At 37.0% G+C, this 21633-nt stretch overlaps 1 protein-coding gene across 10 annotated transcripts in view; it reads right to left on the bottom strand.

Annotated features, from left to right (window-relative positions):
- LOC117169116 (probable tRNA N6-adenosine threonylcarbamoyltransferase, mitochondrial) overlaps positions 1-21633 on the bottom strand; it is a 210974-nt gene that overhangs the window by 171274 nt on the left and 18067 nt on the right. Inside the window, exon 3 of one of the 10 annotated variants that reach the window (XM_033355280.1) lies at positions 9831-9944. The exons of the other annotated variants lie outside the window; for them this stretch is intronic. The gene's annotated coding sequence lies outside the window, so the exon portion shown is untranslated. The remainder of the gene's footprint in view (positions 1-9830; positions 9945-21633) is intronic. 10 annotated transcript variants of the gene reach the window in all.

Raw genomic sequence — 21633 nt, 5'->3', positions numbered from 1 at the left:
GATAGCCCAGAGGTCGGATTCACCGGAAAAATGTCCACGAAGCTCGTCATCCATTTCAGCCGGATCTTCAGGCTTGAGAGAAACCTTGGTGTTGATTTTTCTTCGGGTCGTAAAGCATCGCTCTTCATCTATTGGATGCCTGCCCGCCTTTGGTCTTAGTGTCACCTCTTTTTCTTTGTTTCCGGCTTTTTCTAGCTGCGGTAGAGTAGGCGTTCCGTTTAAGTAGCCCCTTCTACGGAGTAGTTCAGCATGGTTTCGCAGACGTTGCTGCGAAAAGTGCGATAGCTCCGGGTGTTTCTCGCACCACAGAGCACGCAGCCGTGCCATGTAACCCCGTTCACGGGCCACACTCGCATCGTAGCACTCTAGCAAGTCGTGATTCAGTCGCTCCGTCCACCCAAAGGTCGCGAGATCCTGCCGAACCATCGCATTGAATCCATTTTCATTGGCTCTCCCAGCTCTAGATTGGTCGGCATTGTTGGCCGACCCATTGTCGGGAGCCCTGCGCGTTCTGTTGTTTTGAACCGCACTTACTACAACTATGTTTGTTGTTGTCATTGTTGTTCCGACGAGAAGCTAGGGAAAGGGGTTCGTCCATCCTTGTAGAGCCCCGCATGCAAGGATAAGGCTGCGTACTCTGAGAGGTCGCCCGGTTTCCCAGAGTCACCGTTCTAGACACCTCCTCAAGGTGCCATTCAGCTTTCGCCACGGTTTTCACACCTCCGCTTGGGGGTTAATTCCTTCGGGACCACCCCTGGACAATTGTCCGCGACTGCCTATTTATTTTTGTAACCATATTCAGCAGAAACCCTTGGTACAGGACCCCTCTATCCGCAACCCGAGGACGCGTTCGGTGGCTTTGTCATAGGCCCTTCGGTTTGATTCTAGAGAAATCAAAACCGAAAAATAAATGAATTTTTTTTTATGATTCTCCATAATCATACTATTTTCTAGTTATATTGCACGAAACATTTTATGAAAAAATGCAGTAATCAGGCATTTCTCGACATTTTTTTTGCTTCGATGAAAATTTTTTTAATTCGGAACTTTATGATATTTGCAGCAAAATTCATAATTTTTTATTAATCTTATGATCTTTTAAACAAATGCGTTATTCGCGCATTTGTCGGCAGAAAAATTCGGTTTCTTCAATGCCAGTCTTTTAGGATGGGAAGTTAATAAGAGTTTCAGCAACATTCATAATAAGTTGATAAATTTTATTATTTTTTTAAACGAATTAGATAAATAAATGTATTATTCAGGCATTTCTTTACAGAAAAAATCGTTTTTTTCTATGTCAACAGTTTTAATTAGGATGTGGAAAAAAATCAATTTTCCATCGACAGATGCTCGAATAATGCATTTGTTTATTAAATTTGTGTTTAAAAATATATAAAATTTATCAATCCATTATGAATTTTGCTGAAATCATCACGAACTTTCCAATTAAAACGACTGAAATCGAAAAAAACTAATTTTTCCGTCCACAGATGCCCGAATAATGCATTTGTTTATCAACTTTGTTTTTAAAAATCATAAAATGTGTCAACTTATCATGAATGTTGCCAAATTTATTATGAAGATCCCAATTAAAAGTCTGACATTGAAACAAAAAAGAATTGTTCCATCGATAGATGGCCTAATAATGCATTTGTTTATTAAATTTGTTTTTAAAAAATCTTAAAATTGATACAAAAATTATTAATTTTGCTGATATACACTTCAGCGAAATGAAGTTCCCAACTGAAAAGACTGCCAGTGAAAAAACCGAATTTTTCTCTCGACAAGTGCCCAAATAATGCATTTTTTATTGGATTTGTTTACAAAATTATAAGGTTAATCAACAAATTATGAATTTTAGTAAAATTATCATAAATTTTCGAATTGAAAAGAGTGACATAGGAAAAACAAATATTTCTGTCGAAAAATGACTAATTATTGCATTTGTACATTAAATTTGTTTATAATATAAACAATTATGATCAGAAAAGAAATTTTTTTAGATAATATTGTTTCAATTCCAATTTCTTGCAACATAACTTGAAAAAATGTGTATTTATGGAAAATCGTAGAAAACATGTTTTCAACAAATAATTTGTTGATAAAAAATTTTTTTTGTATATTGTCTAATATTGGAATATCCTTAACTAATGCTATTTCATGCAACTTCAGCGCTTTCAACCATTATACTGTTATTGACGAGCACCGGGAACGTCAACTAGAAAAAAGGCCATTTCGTCACATATGTTAATCTATAAAAAAATTGAAAACCTATTTCAGAAATGAGGCTGGAAAATTCTCTAAGATATCTTATTGGTTTCCCCCCTTTTTTTTTGTCGAAATTGGTAAAGATCTGTGAGCTGTACGTTATTCTGAACCAAACCAGTCATTTTTCTTCCCAATGTTCTATTTCTTGTTTGAATCGTGAAAAATTGCATTAAGAACATTAAAAAAAAGTAAATCTTTTGAAAACCCACACACGAGACGAATAAGAAAATTAAAAAACATAAGTTGTTATGAAAATGTGCCCACGCAGCGAGCTGTTTTTTATTGTTAATATCGTGTTTCACGATTAAAATACAAAATACAGAAGCTATCGAGAAGTTATTCATAACAAATTTGTAGATCTTTTTGAAATGCACAATTTTTGATGAGTCATCCTTTCACCCATTTTAACCGCAAATGTAATTTGTTATTTTTCATTCTTTTTTTATTCGGTCAAAATTTTAGTTTTCAATTTTTTAAGAAAAATCAAAAAGGTGTTTAAACAATCTTGTAGTGCATTGGAAAAAAAACATTTTTCTTCTCTTGACTCTTTTTCATATCATGCGTTATTTGACTTAAAATGTTGATTTTCGTGTGTTTTTTGAAATTTTGTAAATGCTATAACTGTCGTAAATTTTGGTTTTATAAAAAAAAGTCATTAGGATAAATTGTTCGTCTGATTGAATACTATGAACATTTGTGCAGAAAATTTTTGAATTTTGAAAAAAGTGGTCTCAAAAATGTTCAAAATACGCTCACTTTTTGAAGTTCCACCCAAAATGGCTGGCTAACGAACTTGACCTTTATTTTAGTACAATAAAAGAGTATACCAAAGGCCAATACAATCTGTCAATTCTTTTGAAAGTTATCGTGCTACAAACTGAAAATCTACAGATAGACACACGCATACACACACAGACCGACAGAATAATTCGTAAAATCCTGTTTTTCGGATTCAGCGGATCACAAAAAGTGGACAAATGACTAAAGCGGGGGGGGGGGGGGCAAATTTTAGACAAATCTAATACCTTCTCTTGATGAAAATGTAAAAATTTATTAATTTCTCATGAATAATATTTTGGTACTTCTGTTTTTTGTTTCAATCGTGAAAAATTGCATTAAGAACAAAAAAAATTTTTGAAAACCCACACACCAGACGAATAGGAAAATTAAAAAGCAGAAGGTGTGATGAGAATGTGCCCACGCAGCTGGCTGTTTTTTTATTTTTAATATCGTGTTTCACGATTAATACACAAAATACACATGCAATCAAAAAGTTATCTGTAACATGTTTGTAGATCTTTTTGAAATGCACAATTTTTGTTCATACATCTTTTTACCCATCTTGCACATTTTAACCGCAAAATGCAATTTTTTATTTTTCATTCTTTTCTATTCTGTCAAAATTTGAATTTTCAATTTTTTTGAAAAACTCAAAAAGGTGTTTAAACAATCTTGTAGGGCATTGAAAAAGAAACATTTTTCTTCTCGTGATATTTTTTCATATCATGCGTTATTTGGCTTAAAATGTTGATTTTCGTGTGTATTTTGAAATTTTGTAAATGCTATAACTGTGGTAAATTTTGGTTTTATAAAAAAAAGTCATTAGAATAAATTGTTCGTCTGATTGAATTCTATGAACATTTGTGCAGACAATTTTTGAATTTTGAAAAAAGTGGTCTTAAAAATGTTCAAAATACGCTCACTTTTTGAAGTTCCACCCAAAATGGCTGGCTAACGAACTTGACCTTTATTTTAGGACACTAAAAGAGTAGACCAAAGGCCAATTCAATCTGTCAATTCTTTCAAAAGTTATCGTGCTAACAAACTAAAAATCTACAGACACACGCACACAAAGACAGACACATTCGTAAAAACCTGCTTTTCGGATTCAGGGGGTCTCAAAACGAGAACATTTAACAAAAACGGGGGGGGGGTCAAATTTTACACAAATCTAATACCTTCTCTTGATGAGAATGTAAAAAATATGAAAGCGAATACAAAGTTAGCGATTGTAACCTTTGGAAAAAAACAAAGGTACAATTCGGAAAAAACCAAAAATGGAATTTCAAAACGCTAAGGAGTTAGAGTAAATAGATAACAGAAATCAATACGTTAGTTTAAAAAATAAGGCGATCAAGCTTAATAATATTTGCTACAGATTAGGAAAAAGGAAAGTACAAGATAATTGTTCACAAGAAATTTATGAAGGTATTGTTGAGCATAACGAAAGCCAACGTGAGCACAAAAAATAAAGAAATAATTTAGCAAACAGTAGATAAATTATTAAACCTTCTTGTTCCGATTGGTTAAACCCCTATAGTTAACCGGTTGGCTAGTACGCTTTTTCCAGTTTTCTTACTAAAACTGGTAGAAACGAGTTCTTTTTGAAAATACATAGGAATTCGTTTCTAGGGGTTTTCGTGGTCGCTCATTCCATTTTCGCGCTTAGTTTTTATCTAGCGACCGTACATAGCGGAGAAAAATAATTATGGGGGTAAAATTTTCAACAGCGGAGGTAGATGATAAAATACCATTCGCAGGCTACAAACTCGAATTATTTTATTCATTGAGGCTTAGTGACTAATATATTCCAATTTCAGGTACTGAAAATCTTTTGAATTTGCAAATAGAGACGCAAAAAACCGTAAATGCAAATTTCTATGAACAGGGAACAAATAATATTCAAAGTCGTAAGCCGCCATACTCGATCTGCCATTTTGGAGGAATGATACATTATTTTATAGTAGATTCGTTATCTGAGACTAAAAAACTCTTGTTTATCAATTTTCATTGAACCAAGATTAATGAAAACGTGTACATCGCAAAGGATTATAAGTTTATTAAAAAATTGCCATATACGACGCCATTTTGAGGCCGCTGTTTCGAATTTTTATCATTCTAATGCTTTAGTCGGATAGAGAACCCCCAAAAATGGCCGTATACGAAATTTCAAGAGAATCGGTTTAAAATAAACAAAGTTATTCAAATTTGTACATATATGATACATTAACAGAATTGGCACGACTTTTTTTGGTGCATATCTGATACATTATCAGCCAACCAGTTCAGATTAAAAATCCAGGAGAAATTACAGATTGTGTTTAGACTTCAGAAAGGTTAATAACATTACGAAAAAGAACCTCTACTAAATTCCACTCATGACAGAAATAATGAACACTTTAAGATCAGCAAAATTTATTTCAAAAATTTATTTAAAACTAGCTTACTCACAAATACTTTTAGAAGAAAATTCAAAACCAATTACAGCTTTCACAGTCCCCGGAAAAGGCATGTGGAATTTGAAAGGATGATATTCGGTTTAACCAATGCTCCAGCCACTTTCCAGAGACTCATGGATAAAATTATCACTTCAGGTTTAAGCCAAACGTTTTTTGTTATTTAGATGACACTGCTATAGTAAGGGGTCGTCCATCAATTACGTAACACTTTTTTAGACAGACAGGGCATTAAGGGTTTGTTACGGTAACGTTATGATGAGAGAGGAAGGGCTTTTTGATTTGTTACATAACGCTGCAAGAAGTCTGTCAATTTTTCACAATTGTATTATAATCATATATTTGGTATCTCAGAGTCATTCGTCTTGGAGCAGCCAGGCAGTTACCCGGTAGAGTAACATCGACTATCTCGCTTAATACTATACTTTAAAAGGCTGGGGTCACCCAACTCCCACATAAACAAACTGCAAATAAAATTCTCTAAACAACTCCATAGAGCCTGGTTTGAGTTGGAGACCGCTCTTGCTCTCAGCTCTGCTTTAGTCTTGATCGAGTTTCTATAGAAAGAGGTTCGCGATGCGATGCAGGTCATATTTTGGTCAGTGATAAGTGAAAAATAAAAATTTGTAAAGATGAGATCAACAATAACAGATTTATTTAACGCGACATTGATATAATATAAAGCGTAAAAACCACGATTTCGATTTTTTTTTAGAATAAGCCCCCTTTCTTCGGCGCACGTCACACATTCAGACAGTTTCAGTGCGCTTGGGCAAAGCGCAAACAAGCTTACATAAAACACATCCAGATCAATATTTTTGCACTACCAGTATTAAGCAAGCCGAAGTATTAGCTCCTATTCTTGGGCCAGATCAAGCTCCTTTTTTATCACAGGACGACAAAGCCAGATTACCTTTAGGTATAACTGCAGCGAATAAACAAGCACCTATACTAATAAATTTGGAGTACCAGGTAAATTCTATTAATATTTGTATGCCCAATTCTATGGGATCTCCTAAAGCTGTGACTTATACCGGTCCTACTCACATTGCAATCAGAAGTGCAAAACACTCGAAATCTACAGCAACCAATCATGCTGCTGATTTTGAAAAATTATTGAAAATAGATTCTTTTCAGAAAATTATGTTGAATGGAGCTGGTAAAGTAAAACCAATTATTTTTTTATCTGTAGATGGCGGACCAGATGAGAACCCACGGTATCCCAAAGTAATTCAACATGTAATAGATCATTTTTTAAAACAGGATTTGGATGCTTTATTCATTTTCATGAATGCACCTAGGAGAAGTGGATTTATTTACATTGAACGAAGAATGTCACCCCTCAGCAAAGAAATTTCTGGCACCGTTTTACACCATGAACATTTTGGTTTACATTTAGATGCTAGAGGAAAAACTACAGATGTCGAGTTGGAAAAAGAAATTTTGCCTATTCTGCGAACGTTGCAGTAGGAATTTTGGGGACATTGCAATCTAGATGGACACAAATTCACTGCTGAGTACGTAGAACCTCAAGAAGAATTGCAAGTTGCGGATTTTATCTCACATATATGGTATTCACAGCATGTTAAAGAAAGCCAGTATTTTCTCCAGGTAAAGATTAATATTTATTTTATAATTTATACCAAAAAAAGATTGAGTAAAATTCTTTTTTTAATGCTCACAAAAATTCTAATTTGTTTTCTGGACTATTTGACAAAAAAATTTGTGTGACTATTAAAAAAATTATTACTTTGGTATTGTGGATTGTTAAATGTTTGGATGAAACTTGCTGTAAGCCTGCAAAAATTGGACTCAGACAAATCTTGAAAAACGGATTTCTTCCTGTACCATACGTGCTCAAACAAATGCCAAAAAAAGTTGATGTTCCGATGCCCAATTTTGACAAGCGCGATAATTTTGCCGATCTATTACTGCAAAGCCATCTTCATGTCAAACCCGAACATCCTGAATTCATTACTATACCCTATGATTACTTTTGACCTTCTGTGCAAAAAGATTTACTTGGAAAAACGTGTAAAGATTGTGGATTATATTTTCCTTCCAAAAAACGAGTAATAATTCATAAACAAAATGGTCAGAAACAAACTCTTCCAGTGCTTGAAAAGACGAGGCCTGATATAATAATAACAAGGCGGCAAAAAGAAATTTTAGTACAAAAAGAAGCTGAATCAGATCACGTCGAATAGATGGACGAAGATTATGTTGACTTAGATAATATAAATATTCCTAATGATGATGTTGACGATACTCCGGTAACGGTCATTAATAACTACGATGAATGGATTTCAAATCCATTCGTAGATAATGAAAAGTGATTTCTGAAGAAAATTGAATTAAAATAAATGGACTGAATAATTAAAAAATAAAAAAGTTTTTGTACGTATGTAACATAAATAAAAATAGGATTTATAAATAATTAGCAAATTTTTCTATTATTCGTGAAAAAGAAATAATAATAAGTAAATAACGTTCAAAATAACGTTATCACTTATTTTAAATAATTTAATAGAACCCATATCGTATATATGCTATGCGCTACGTTATATGTGAAGACAGAGAGGGTAAAATACAATTGTCACGGTACCGTTACAAATAGAGAGACAGGGTGTCAAAAGTTGAAAAGTTAGCGTTATGTGATTGATGGACGGCCCCTAATTAAAAATTTGTATGACCATTTAAAATAATTTCAACATTGTATTATATAAAATAAATGATGCAAATATAACGATCAGTCCGGAGAAATGTGAATTCGGCTGCCCAGAGATTAAATATTTATGTTTTAAAGTTAACAGCGCGAGTAATACAGCGCTGGGAGCCTTACTTACGCTAACAATTGACGGTATTAATTACTTTATAGTGTACGCGAGCAGAAGCATAAACGGTGCAGAGTGTCAGTACTCGACATCTGAAAAAGAATTCCTAGCGGTAGTTTGGGCCATACGAAAATTTAGGCCATATTTAGAAGGTTATAATTTTAAAGTAATCACGGACCACTTAGCGTTAAAGTGGCTCGAGAACTTAAAACCCCCCACTGTGCGATTAGCCAGATGGGCATGAGAGTTACTAGAATATGACTACGAAGTCAGATATCGTAAAGGTAGTTCAAATTTCGTTCCAGATGCTCTTTCGAGATCAGGTAAACCAGCAAAAAAAATTGCGTTAGCTTGTAACGTAGAAAAACCGAAAGCAGACATAGACAGCAAAACAGATAACTGATACTCTACCAAAATCAGACAAGTTAGAAAAAGACCCGAAAAACATGAAAAATGGCGAATCAGAGATTCACAACTCTATTTTTACTGAACTTACCGGCTCAAATCTACTCTATTACCAGACTCAAACCCTTGGAAATTAGTAGTACCGCAAAGCTTGAGAAGTTTTGCGGGAAAACCACGAAGAAACCCAGGCAGGGCATTTAGGCTCAGAGAAAACAAACGCGAAAATTTCCGAACATTACTTCTGGCCAGGGGTACATTCGGACGTGACCAAACGCGTAAAAAATTGCCAGACTTGACAAACAGTAAAGCCAAGTAACCAAAGTAAGATAGGACTCATATGAAAAGGGTAATCGAAGAACCATGGACCATGATAGCAGCTGATATCATGGGTCCGCTACCAAGTTCTAAAAAGAGAAAAAATCGATACATTTAAATGTTAATAGGAATTTGTGAATAAAACCTTAAGAGAATTAACCAAAAAATTCGGTATCAGGCACACTAAAACGCCAAAATACTACCCTCACTCAATAAATACTAGCAAAAACTCTTCGACCCAATTTACCCCAGTATTTTTAAATGTAGGTCGTGAATTAGAACCAATTCAGTCACTCAGAAAAAATATTGAAAGTGATAGCGAAATAAAGTTTCAAAGCATCGATATATGGACAGATACACTAAGAAGGCAAACTATACGATCTATATAAAGGTCTTTTTATTATTACAAAGAAAATTTCCCTTACGATTTACGAATTTAAAAACCTTTAAGGGAAAAGTATAGGTAAATATAACTTAAATAATTTTTAATTAGAAAAAGCTAGTACAGATACTGGCAAATAGAGGCATAAAATACTAATGAAATTATGTGCGGATATTTATACTCAAAATATGGCAAAATGGCAAGGGGTCAATAGCATTAAGAACAAAGGCTGAGTGAAAACTTGAACTTACCCAATCAAACCTAAATAACAGGAAGCAAACTACCCTGACTATTTGTTAATAAACTAAATTACACAGTTTAAATTGTATTCAAAATTTTTATAAGTTAATGAAACAACAGTTACTCAACTCAAAACAAAAACAGACTTACAGAACAATCGACTAAGCGGACAAGTTTTTCGTGCCTCTTTTCATATTTGTTTCAGAAAGAAGATAATCACTAAGGATGATCAGATGCGGAAAAACACTGAGAGAACAGGAACTTCTAGCACAAAAAAAGGAACAATTGTAAAGAACTACGATAACAATTCCCTGAAAAATTATTAGTTCAATGATAGTAGATTTACAAAATTTTGTATAAATTCTTTTTCTTTTCGAGATTGTATCAGAACTGGACGACATTTAGGAAATTTCAGGTATATATCCAAACCGTCGCGGGGGAGGGGCTGTAACAGAACTGTTACCATAAAATAGAGCTCGGGACGGCTCTGCACAAAAGTGTTGTTGGGCCGCATCAGAAATGCGTTCTGGTACCGGCCTTTTCTTTCTCCGTCTCTACCCCAACCGGCTACTTCTAATCCGATCAACCGAGTCCTCCCACCCTATCACAAATCTCAAACCAACCTAACCTTAACTTCCACACAAATCTGTCTCAATCCTTAAAAATAGCTTCATCCCCTTGTCAATATCACAATCCCTCAATCAATCTGTCAGAAACAAACCATTCTACACACTTCCACAATCCATTATTTATCATTTAAAAAAGTTAAACAACGACCGCATGGTCCTACTGGGAGCAACCGTCATCAAAAATGACACCAGCTCCCAGTAGAACCGCGGTAAATCACTCTCATAAACACGTCTCACGACCGTGAGATGGGTGGCCAGATGGATGTACAGGGCACGATGAAATCACAACGACAGGCCGGCGAATCCCTCGTAGGTTTTGAGGACACGAAGCGCAACAGTGATGACAGTTTTAGGCTTCCATTAATGCATCCGCTCCCAGCGAATATAGGGTAAAACTTCAGCCACAACCACGTCTCACAACCATGATACGAGTGGTTACAGTCTGTGACGGACTCAAAACGATGCTCGGGAAAAGCTCTCGTGCACCCTGAGGACACGGAGCAACCCAAGGACGACCGCCACCTGCATTTTACCCGCAAGTGTCATAGCATCCTGTAGACACGCTGGGATGCTTTTGAGGCTATTACCCAGTGAAAGCGTGGAATCTCCAAGACCGCTGATGATAAGGACGATAAGCGTCACAGAATATTTCGGGTATAACCGTCACACCTCCATTTTTTTATTCACCTGGGCAATGAGACAATTGACTCAATTTCTTTGGGAGTGTTTAGCGGAGCGGTGTTAAGGCTAACGCCGCAAGGGTGACCTAGATGATAATAAAGCAACCTTAGTGCCAAATTTTGCCTTTGGATGTAGGGAATATCTTGGCTCAAAATTTAGCGAAGATATGTTAAAGTGGAAATAAAACCGTCTTAATTTGCCAAAAGAAAACCCTCCCTGTGTGAAAGATACCGTGCATCCTCTTACGAGGAGCTCTTTTTCTGCTGAAAAAAGGAAGTTTTTCTCATTTTCTTTTTAGCCATTCTAAGAAGTGTACCTTTTATTTGCGACTGAAAGTGTTTTACCCAGAATAATCCTGTTGTGAAGACATTCTAGATTCAGCATTTCGCGAACACCTTGATGGCGTGAGATGTAGTCGTTGAACAGAAGGTAAACGTGTATGATTTTGTTCATGTGCATAACCTTTCATCTTCCGATATCAAGGGATGTAAGCTCATCCTTTGTCCATGGAACCACTGCAAATGAATATATTAATACCAGGACTGTAAACATGTTCATTGCATAAACTTTGTTCCTCGCCGATATTTCGGAAGACCCAATCTGCCGGATAAGACGTTTGTATCTTTCGGTATCCTATAGCGCTTCCGTCGACGAGTTCAGGGTCTTCGGGGATGACATTAAGTTTTCCTCGCTTAAAATAAACCTTCGGAATGGCGAAGTGTGAAAAATAGTGGAAATAATGGTGGGCAAAAAGAGGAGTGGGCTCATGGTGACGCCCTCAAAGACACCTCTCTGTAAGGTGAAGGTGTTAGTTTTCACACGATGTTTTCCAGGTGAGATAGTAAATCTGGTTTTTCAAAACAGCATCAATTTCTCTATGCACCTGACGATGTGCGGATTAACGTTTAAACTTTTAAAAGACAGATAAGTGTATGACAGGCCGAATCGAAAGCTTTACGGTAATCAATCCATAGCCATCGTCCGATTGTCCGAACAATCCTATCATTTAGAATAGCTGTAAAGATCTTATACAGTGTGTTTAGACAAGTGATTGTCCTGTAATTCTTCGGTTCAGCTAAGCTGCCCATCTTTAGTGGGACTACTGTGCGTCCTTCCACTAACCACTCCGAAGTAGGGCCTTCCAACTTTAGATATAATGTGAAAATGCGGGCTAGATGCTGGTGGGTTAAAGGAAACATAAGAGCGAGAAAGATGGTAATAAAGCACTATTATGGTCGCATTATACCCGTAGAGATACGTCGTTCCTGCATAGTTGGGACATCCAGATAGTGAGTATTTTAGGTACTCAGCGTGTGGATTAGCCTATCCGTCGTACGAGCGCGGATGCCGCGTTAACTAGCTGCAGCGCTACCAGGCGTGCTATAGTGTCTCAGTTGTTCTAATACTTGAAAAACATTATTTTTGTGTTTACGTGTAAAGAACATTTTATTTTCACTTTTATTCAGCTGGTGTACGATTTAGATATTCTCAATATTAAATTGTCAATACGGCTCCATTGTGGGAAAACGATAGTTGATAGGAAAATAATAAACGATTATGGTGGATGATTCTGCTTGCCCGTTATATTTCAAGATAGTTTCTGACGAGTCAATTTGCTGGGAACACAAAAATATCTATTTTTGTGTTAGCCGCACAAAATAAGCGTGTTCGACTGCTTGTGGATTGAACGCAACCCTCTCTTCTCAAACGGTGTGCATGTACATGCATATATAATGTTGGACCTCGCAGTACAACAGTGGTGTTAGGGTATAAGGTCCAACATTATATACTAGCAGGTAGTCGAAAGAAAATGGTGAAAAATGCGCGATTGCACATAGTTAAAAAGAGACAGTGACATGCCGGAGTTTTCAGTGAGGAACAACAAAGAATACAAAATAGCGGATGCTGGAGATTCGTGAAGTTACACCTCTGACAGCTTTATTTTACTCATTTGTTTGAAATTTTGTTCGCGATCAAAAACTCATCCAAAATGTTCGAAAATATAAGCATCATAAAATGTAAGAATGTGAATATAAGCATGGATAATTTCCATATTACTTTCTTAGTACCTTTACATGCACTTGATTCGCCGACTTGAAAAGAGATAACGTTGAATTCCCCATCAGCAGAAAACGCTTTCTACTTTGGGAGTAATATACAGAACTAACTCTGATTTTAAAGATGTATTCATCATCCCCACAGTATGACATTTTCGCAAAGAGAAATTGTTAATAAAAATGTGAGAGACAAGGGGACTCAGACCAAAAACTACCGAAAAACGTGAGGCGGGGGATTTACATGAAGAAAGCACTCCGAAATATAAAAGACAAGGATACTTACATAATTAAAGTAATGTAAATTATGATGAGCAAAAAGATTAACTCCAAAAAACCCCTAAACATGGGTGAAATAAGAACTCATCAGAAACCGTCTGGAAATGTAACAAGCTAGCTGAACCATCATTACGAGTAAACAGAAAAATCACTTTTATCAAGTATTAGAACTCCCGGTAGGAAAATAAATGCAGGACGTCTTTTCGACATCCTTACTACTACATTTTTACGACGTCACAAAGACTTCCTATATAAACGTGTCGTAAAGATAGCTTTAAGGCATCTTTAAGGCATTTTAATGTCGCCGAGATGTCTTTACGTCATCTTTACGGCACGGACATACGACATTTTTGCGACGTCGTATAGCGGTCCTTCAATTGTATCCCTACTGGGATAAGGCTCTGTAACACGTCTAGTGGCGTTCTAGCTAGTGGGCGCGGGGCAACCACGTTCATAGGACGTCCTACAACTCTAGCAATACTTTCCATCCCATATTTGCTTTGGGATATTTTTCAAGAGAAAAAATCAAGCTTTTCTCCAGCCGAATTAAAAAAAAATTAAATGCCGAATTAGGAAAAAAAATCACGCACGTTTTTAAAAAAAAAATTAAGATGAAGTAATTTTATATTGTGCAGTGCATATATTTATTGTTAAGCTCGGTAAAAGACGTTTCCAAAACCCTCAGAAAGAAGTTTGATTGGATAACTGCATCAGGAGTTATGTACAATTGAAGGTTAGCAACTGTGGTGAATCATCGAAAATTCGAGCCCCCTTATCTTGAAAATCCGTTGTCCTAGGTGCGCCCCTTTAACATAATTTAGAGGTCTACTACCATTACAATATAGCGTAGTTTGGATAAGATTGGCGATAGCAACAATTTTAGGCGGGGGTACTTGGGCAAATTTTACCCCTTATATTCACAAGCTCAGGGACCTGGGAATGCCAATAATGTTTCATTTCTTCACATGAATTTTGGCATACTTGCCGAATCAAATTTGCATACCAATCTATCCTTTGTACTTATTGATGTGTGGATAAACCTTCAAGCTTTTCAGTAGTCAGTCCAGGCCATTGATAGGACGCGCTAATGGGCTGCTGTGTCTTTACACTGTCCCAGTTCTATTCTACTCGTTTTGGGTGGTTCAATGGACGAAGAACGAGCTTATAGCCCTTGATATCGCCCCACGTAAGATTATGCACATGCATAAGAGCGTGTATATCAATTGATCCAATAGCGATGATACATCTTACGCCTTCAAGGCAGACGCAGATTTCTGAATCTCCAATGTCTTCATAACTGACTTATTCTATTTGCGTCTTACATCGGTGGAAATAGAGGAGGTCCTCTCCTATAATTGGCATGGAGTTCCTAGAACACACACTATCTTGTTGCTCCACCCACACGGGAACGACGTATCTCTGCAGACACAATGCGAACCCAAAAATGGTTTATTACAATCTTTGTCGCTCTTATGGAGTTGGACGCATCCCTGTTCTACCAGACGCTTCTAGGGAGATAAAGTCGATTTCCACAACAAGTAGTGCAAAATTTTGTTGAACTACGATTTTCGGATAAAGTAATCTGCGTTGCACACTTAGAACTGACATCGTTCTCCAAGACTTCGAAAAACGAACTATATTGGTGACTGAATTGTTTGCTCCTGTCGACTACAATATCACTGCTAACAAGAAGGAAAAGCAGGCGAGTCATCAACACCTTGAAAGGGAGCTGCAACGATTGTATCCAAAATCAGAAGTTCGAAACTATCACTGACTTACACCCTTAAAGCCATACCTGTGTGCCAAAATATGTCAAATCATTTACGACATGGATGCAAAAGGCTTTCACCCAAAATCAGACGTTCGAAACTATCATTGACTCGCACCCTTAAAGCCATACCTGTGTGCTAAAATATGTCAAATCATTCACGAAATGGATGCAAAAGGCTTTCATCCTTAGGTTGCTTCGCGTCCTTAATTATACATATGATTTAAAAAAGGGTTCAACAACCACCGCTCTCTCTCTCTCCTCCTCCCCCCACTCGCTCACCCCCCCACCCCCCCTCTATTCCGTTTTTCTGAATCAACTTATGTACCTTCCTTCCTTCATCGTGCATTATTCTCACTTCATCCATCTGCAGTCCACTCATTCTAAAATACCTGTCCCTTTCAACCTTCATCTTCCCACCCCTACACCTGATCATCTTCTCCCACCAACACTCCCTAACTAGCTTATTTCCCCCCTCTTCGAAAAATTTCTCCACATATTTACACGGTCGACTCCCCGTTATAATCCCTAAACTCGTTCTTCCTGTCTCCCTACTGACAATATAGTTCGGCGTATTCGTTGCTAACCGCAGTGTCTACTTTACATGCATATTCTATATCCCATTTACCTCCTCACTTATATTTCAGCCCCAAACCTCCACTCTATAAAACATTTTCTGAACACCATCCTTGGACTTTTCCATATTTAACTCTAACCTTTTCTTATTCAAGTATATTCTCAACCTTTTCATCATCTCTTTTAAAACCTCCTCGCTTTTTTCTGACACCACTATCTCATTTGCACATTGAATTGACCATATCCTAACTTCTCCTACCCGTCTGGCTGCAAGCTTACTTGTCATATCCGCGATTAAAATTGCAAAAAGTGTTGGGTTTTAATTTTTTACATTCCCTCTCTCACCACGGCTTGACCATGCCTTCCATATTCTTTCTAAATACCTTCTTTTACGCACACCTTTTCACTTTCTCTTTTAAATCGTCGCATATCTCTTTCACCGACTCTCCCACGAAGCTTACCTTTCCCAACTGCTTCTGAAATTTCTTTATCGTCTTCCTCGTCAATTTCATCATCTCCCCTAACGACCCTTCTTCCCCACCATGCGTTCCGCCTCCCTCCCCTTTGATCCGCAAATTTATGGCTGATGGTCTTATTCCATCCTCCCATTCACTGCGAATTTTTCTATCTCCAGCCATCCTTGCATATTCATGATCACATAGTCTATCATCGATACCCTCATCTTATTCACATACGTGCATTCTCCCTCTTCGTCCCGTTACCATACCATTCGCAACCGCCCAGCCTCTATCCTCAGCCCTGTCTCTTAGAATCTTCCGCTCCTTATTTATTATCTTATCCTTCGATTTTCTTTCAAAGCTTTTTCATTCACTGTAAAGGCCCCCTTCCCTCCCAATACTCGCATTACAGCCATCCTCCACAGTACCATAATACCCGCCACTCTATCGCATAGTAATTCTTCCACCCTTTCTTTAATTCTTTCCATTATATCTTTATTGTAAACAGTCACGAACTTACACGTTACCTACACACTCTACTCTATCCCATTATTTTCTGTCTATCCACGTCATTACCAGTCGCATTACATCAAATTCCGGGATATACCTCCAGAAATCCTCATCTCTCTTCTTGAGCCCTGCTACGTTCGAGTACAGCAACTTTACGGCTCCTCCACTCTGCTTTACCACCATCTCCCTACTTCCCACAAAACAAATTCCCTGCACATCCTTCTACGACTCTTTCTCCTCGTCTTATACCCACATTTTCTCATCTACTTTTATTTTCCGATATCTTACCTTCGCCGCCTTCCCTACAGTCCTCTGACTCCTAGCCCTGTCACACAGCATTCTCTGCATATGCCTTTCCTTCCTCGTCAAATCTTTATCGATGAAAACTTTCTTATCCTTTATCCCATTTTTGTTTCGGATTGGAACCAACTTTTCTTCCTAGCTCCCCTCCAGTCTAACTTTCCCTACCTTGCCTTTAACCCACCCTATACTCTGCAGCAGTGCTTCTGTCCGCTCTCTTTTTTTCCCTGATCTCTAGCTTCAATCCTGTTATCACAATATTATATTTCCTATTTGCCTTCTCTTTTCTCTGTATTCTCAACTATCCGCAACTACTCCCCTATCCGCTCTCTCCTACTTTTCATTCCTATGCTTTTACACTTTCTCTTTTATCATATTCTCTGCCCTCTGCCAAGTAGTTTTCTTCTCGCCCTCCCCACTGTCACCTACTTCTATTTGCAACTTGCCCTCTACATTTGCAATCATTTTTTCCGCCCTTTCCTTCCACACTCTAATCTCTTCTTCCATCTGCTTCATTTAATCCTCTTTTTTCTTCCTTAGGGACACCACCTCTCTCTCTCTCTCTCTCTCCAATACTTATCCTGTTTCCCTCAGCTCTTTTAACTCCTTTTACCATTTCATATCTCTTACCCTAAGGTTCTCCCTCATATTTTTCAACTGCTCCAAAGCCCGTCTTACGTCTGCCCTCAAACCATGATCTCGTATATCAACACCCCGAGAGCCTCCTTCTCCACCTGCCTATCCATTTTTAGGGGAGGCGGGCTAAGTGTCCTTAGGCTTTTTTTAAACGGACTCTCTACCCCGCTTTTCTCCGGAATCTCTTGGCTGTCTCTCCTCCTCTTTAAGAGAGAGTTAGTAAAACAGCAGATTAATACAGCAGATTAATACACACTTAAAAAATAAAAATAAGAAAGGTCAGAAATTCATACAGTTGTCTGTCAGAAAATCCCAAACATTTTTTAATAAAACTTCTTTCCACACAACCTTCAATGAAAAATTTTCACAACATTTTTATCAAATGATAAGTCTTTTGTAATTAAAGGGAAAAATGAAAATCTTTCATCAATTATGGATGTTTAATTGACGTCCGTTCCCATACTATTCACACTTGAGAATTGAGGAATCTCTTTTTCGCAAACAACAAGAATGAAAGACCTTCGTTTATCGACTTTTATTATTATTTATTGATTTTACATATATATCTGTTATATCTTATCAAAATTAAATATAAAAATAATTCAATTTGAAGTGTATTTTAATACTGCAATTCTTAAATGTTTCCAATTTTTAGAAATAATTTAACTAATCTCATATTTACTTTGAATAAACTTTTTTTAATTGCATAGAACTTATTCTAAGTAAACACATTATACCTTTAAGCATACAGGGACGTCTCTTCTTTTTGAATTTTTCTAAATTTATTTCATTAGTTATTTTTTTTGAAAATAATTGAAAATCCTGCGATTAAAAGCGGGGATTCAGCCTGAGAAGAAATGTGCTGAAAGTATATATTTTTAAATCAATAGAATTTTAACTTTAAAGGCTGATAATTGTACACAATTTCCAGGCGCATTTTTTTTCTTCCACAAGAGTTTGTAGAATGTTCAGTTTTATAAATAAGTTTATCTTACGTTCTGAAACTCTTCTAAAGTTTAAATTATTTTTGAATTTCATTAATTCTACTAAATATTTGTGGAATTTATTCGATTATTTACATTTTTTAAAACTTTTTAATCATACGGAATTGAAACATTTTGCTTTTAAAACCTTCTACACTCTTTTTTGCAATTTTAGGAAATTGTTTGATGTATTTAAAAGTCCTGTTTCATTTTCATTTAAAGTTCATTTTTCAAAATAAAAAATCATAAAAAATTTTTTACACGAATATTAGGAAAATAATTCTTTTTTTTTAAATCTTGTCAAAACTTCTAATCTTCTAAAATTCTGGCTGAGATGAAAAAGATACGCTCTCACTTTCGATACCAAACTTTGCACCTATAGAGATGTGGAATAACACACTTCAGTTGCAGAGCGAAAAACGTTCACTTATCGGTGTGATTCAGCGACTCTTTTCTAACAGTGCACTCGACACAGAGCCACGAACAGTTGGCCGTCGTGGCATTCCCCGTCGAATAGCACTGCCACCCTAGCGGAAGCATCGGAAAGAAAGTACCTTTCCGTTCCTTTCCGATTTCTATGTGAACTTTCCTTTCGTTTCTTTCCGAACGCTTTCTCTTTCGAAAGCTTCCTGATGCCTTTCCGAACTTTTGCGAAGTGTCCTACTCCATTTACTTCTTTCCGAACCTTTCCGAATAAATGACGCAGTATCCCAATAGTTTATTCCGATTTTTTCCTATTTCCCACTGTTTATGTTCGTTCCGATTCCTTTCTGAATAAACGTGAAATGTGAAATATATGATAAATATAGAAATATAATGAAATAGAAGTTAAGTGAAGGGACACTCTGCACTGATTGGAAATAAATCGGAAAGAAGTAGGAGAAAGGGACATTCAGAAAGAATCGGAAAGATTCGTGGAACAACTCGATGTTCGGAAAGAAACGGACGCAAAGTTCACATAGCCCTTTCCGATTCTCTTTCCGAACCCTTTCCGGATTCTTTCCGAATTCTTTCCGAAACCTTTCTGAATTTTTCGCTCGGTAGCTGGGACCTCTCCATGTAAAAAGTACCTTCTACAACCTACAGATGTCTCTAAAGACTTTTTCCGCGTGCCGCCCCAAATTTTCCCTATATTTGTTTTATTCCACCCCTAAAAAACCCCCGCCGATACCCTTTCTCTCCAATAACATCCCCAGTACTACGAGAACCATCCTTGGCCCCCCTTAAGGCCCAAAATCCTGAAAATATACTCCCCCGATCGCTTGCCAACCTAGCCTCACTTTCCCTATTTGGTCAAATCTCAATCCACAACTACTCTGAAAATTAATTTTTAACTCCCTAATTCACCCCTCACAATCCTACTCATACCTTCCACACAAACTCCGTAAAATCTTCTCACCACCAGTCACCACACACGTTCTCACTACCGCCACTATATTTGAGATTTCTTTTCTCTAAAAATATTCTTACATGCCTTTTAACCGACTTTAATAGTTCCGCCATTATCTTGTTATTAAAAAATAACATTTTGTCAATTATTTGTAAAATGTTCTATACGAGATCATGTTAAATCAGTGCCGAAACGCACCCGCGCTCTCCGTCGTGATTTTTTGTCAATATCTTATTGTAATTCATATATTTACGGATGCGTACCAGGATTCGGATAAAGTATTCTTATTAAGCCATCAAAATATAATATAGCGAACCCTCTGGGAGAATAAGAGTGCTGGCATATCCCCATAGCTTGTATGTATTCCTAGACTTAAAAGAAATTATTCTTTTTTGAAAATACAAAATGAGTATTTGGAAAAATTTTCGGGTGATGTGAAGACCCGATGCACCCGAAAAATTGAAAAAATAAAAATCTATGATTTACATGCTCTGAAAGATGAAACTTTTCAGTGAAAATTGCAGTGCAGTGCCGTCGATTACTATGGGGTAAAAATAAATCAAACGGGCCACCTAAATTTCTTTATCTCAGATTACTAAGATAGTAATAATTTTATTTCTTTCAATTATACAATGTTTGTAAACACTTGTAAATAAAACCGCGTTCTCGGTCTCACGCAACAATGAGATTGAATTCTTCTTATGCGTGAAACGTCCTCGAGAATATTTTTTAAAAAGTCAGTAACCTTTTATATTTAGGAAATTATTAATGTTTTTCTCATGACGCGCGACCTCCAACGAGGCATAGTGCTGGCTCGTTCCCGCGATCACCCTCTGCAATCGCATTGCAGGCCGCAGGTTATTAGAAAAACATGAATAACTTCCTTAATATGAAAGGTTACTGAGTTTTTTTTAATATACTCGGTATGTTACTGTTTATATTAGTAGCAAATAATAAGTAAAACAATAGTTAGTGGCAGCGTGGGCGTAGGGCCGTGATGCTCCCTCTGGAGCTCAAACTATAAAGCCTATTGTGCCATACCCGTGTTTATTATCGGAGTGTTTTTCATCTCGGCGTGTTCGCTGTTACCAACATTCTGAGAATATACCTCTCACGTACCAGGCGTACCTATCGCACAGTAAATGACATCCTCTTTGTCACAGGCAAAGTCATTCTCACCCACTCTGACCTTCGACAACCTCCCTAGCAAGCCGTAGGAGAGAATACGGTCATGCTAGGGTAGACGGAGAGATCCTTCTAGGGTCATCAGTTAGATACGCATATTCAAAGCACCGTCCTGATGTGTTACGTAATTGTATGTGCGTGTTCATTACTCGAAATTATGCAGCGACCACCGAGTAAGAGTCCCACGTAGAAGTCTCGAACGCAAGAGTCCCCTGTGGATGCTCGAGTTCTCGAAATCGACTGACCATCAAAGCTAGTCTACATAGTATACAGTATGTATATAATTAAAAATTTGTCATAAGGACAACCGCACGATTTCGCCGGGAGCGGGTGCTAATCTGAAAAATTGCACCCGCTTCCAGCGAAATCGCGGTAAAATTTCAGCCACAACCACGTCTCATAACGATAAGGACGATCAGTTTAACAGAATATTCCGGGTACAATCGTTGCAACTCCCTTATAAGGTCTCGATACCTCTCTTTCTTTTCATTCTCCTTGGCTATG

Source organism: Belonocnema kinseyi, chromosome 3 (genome assembly GCF_010883055.1).
Source record: "Belonocnema kinseyi isolate 2016_QV_RU_SX_M_011 chromosome 3, B_treatae_v1, whole genome shotgun sequence".
In the NCBI taxonomy this organism is placed as follows: Eukaryota; Metazoa; Arthropoda; class Insecta; order Hymenoptera; family Cynipidae; genus Belonocnema; species Belonocnema kinseyi.
The sequence above is the reverse complement of the archived record's forward strand: the minus strand, read 5'-3'. Positions and strand labels throughout refer to the sequence as shown.